The following is a 2418-nucleotide window of genomic DNA, read 5'->3' on the forward strand; positions in this document are numbered from 1 at the left end:
TTCTGTCAATGACCGCCTCTTCCGGGAGGTTGATCTCCAACTGGGACAGGCGGTTGTGCAACCCAGACATTTTGAGTATGTGCTCACTGACAGAACTGTTTTCCTCCATCTTACAACTATAGAACTTGTCGAAGACTTCATATCTCTCGTCCCGGGCATGAGCTTGGAAAACCATTTTCAGCTCCTCGAACATCTCATATGCTCCGTGCTTCTCAAAACGCTTTTGGAGCCCCGGTTCTAAGCTGTAAAGCATGCCGCACTGAATGAGGGAGTAATCATCAGCACGTGATTGCCAAGTGTTCATAACGTCTTAGTTCTCTGGGATGGGTGCTTCACCTAGCGGTGCATGTAGGACATAGTCTTTCTTGGCTGCTATGAGGATGATCCTCAGGTTCCGGACCCAGTCCGAATAGTTGCTGCCATCATCTTTCAGCTTGGTTTTCTCTAGGAACGCGTTGAAGTTCATGTTGACATGAGCGTGGCCATTTGATCTACAAGACATATTTTGCAAAAGTTTTAGACTAAGTTCATGATAATTAAGTTCATCTAATCAAATTATTCAATGAACTCCCACTCAGATTAGACACCCCTCTAGTCATCTAAGTGCTACACGCTCCGAGTCGACTAGGCCGTGTCCGATCATCATGTGAGACGGACTAGTCATCATCGGTGAACATCTCCATGTTGATCGTATCTTCCATACGACTCATGTTCGACCTTTCGGTCTCTGTGTTCCGAGGCCATGTCTGTACATGCTAGGCTCGTCAAGTTAACCCTAAGTGTTCTGCATGTGTAAATCTGTCTTACACTCGTTGTATGTGAACGTAAGGATCTATCACACCCGATCATCACGTGGTGTTTCGAAATGACGAACTTTAGCAACGGTGCACAGTTAGGGGGAACACTTTCTTGAAATTATTATAAGGGATCATCTTATTTACTACCGCCGTTCTAAGTAAACAAGATGCATAAAACATAATAAACATCACATGCAATTATATAGTAGTGACATGATATGGCCAATATCATATAGCTGCTTCAATCTCCATCTTCGGGGCTCCATGATCATCTTCGTCACCGGCATGACACCATGATCTCCATCATCATGATCTCCATCATTGTGTCTTCATGAAGTTGTCACGCCAACGACTACTTCTACTTCTATGGCAAACGCGTTTAGCAATAAAGTAAAGTAATTTACATGGCGTTCTTCAATGACACACGGGTCATACAAAAAATAAAGACAACTCCTATGGCTCCTGTCGGTTGTCATACTCATCGACATGCAAGTCGTGATTCCTATTACAAGAACATGATCTCATACATCACAATATATCATTCATCATTCATCACAACTTCTGGCCATATCACATCACATGACAATTGCTGCAAAAACAAGTTAGACATCCTCTAATTGTTGTTGCATCTTTTACGTGGCTGCAATTGGGTTCTAGCAAGAATGTTTTCTTACCTACGAATAACCACAACGTGATTTTGTCAACTTCTATTTACCCTTTATAAGGACCCTTTTCGTCGAATCCGCTCCAACTAAAGTGGGAGAGACAGACACCCGCTAGCCACCTTGTGCAACTAGTGCATGTCAGTCGGTGGAACCTGTCTCACGTAAGCGTACGTGTAAGGTCGGTCCGGGCCACTTCATCCCACAATACCGCTGAAGCAAGAAACGACTAGTAGCGGCAAGCAAGTTGACAAGATCTACGCCCACAACAAAATTGTGTTCTACTCGTGCAATAGACAACTACGCATAGACCTAGCTCATGATGCCACTGTTGGGGAACGTTGCAGAAAATAAAAATGTTCCTACGGTTTCACCAAGATCCATCTATGAGTTCATCTAAGCAACGAGTGAAAGGGGAGATGCATCTACATACCACTTTGTAGATCGCGAGCGGAAGCGTTCAAAAGAACGGGGTTGAGGTAGTCGTTCTCCTCGTGATCCTATCACCGGAGATCCTAGCGCCGAACGGACGGCACCTCCGCGTTCAACACACGTACGGTCAGCGTGACGTCTCCTCCTTATTGATCCAGCAAGGGGGAAGGAGAGGTTGATGACGATCCAGCAGCACGACAGCGTGATGGTGGATGCAGCAGAACTCCGGCAGGGCTTCGCCAAGCTGCTGCGGGAGAAGGACGAGGTGTAGCAAGGGGGGGAAGGCGCCAAGACACAAGGGTGCGGCTGCCCTCCCCCTGCCCTCCTTTATATAGGCCCCCAGGGGGGGTGCCGGCCCTGGGAGATGCAATCTCCTAAACCCGGGCATGGGCAGCCCGGCCCGATGACCCGGCCCGAGCCCGGCCCGAAAAACCCGGGCCGGGCCGGGCCGGGCTTGACATTCGGGCCGGGCTCGGGCTTTGTTTTGCAGCCCGAAAGATAGTTCGGGCCGGGCTCGGGCTTCACTT

This window comes from Triticum dicoccoides, chromosome 1B (genome assembly GCF_002162155.2).
Source record: "Triticum dicoccoides isolate Atlit2015 ecotype Zavitan chromosome 1B, WEW_v2.0, whole genome shotgun sequence".
NCBI classification, from domain to species: domain Eukaryota; kingdom Viridiplantae; phylum Streptophyta; class Magnoliopsida; order Poales; family Poaceae; genus Triticum; species Triticum dicoccoides.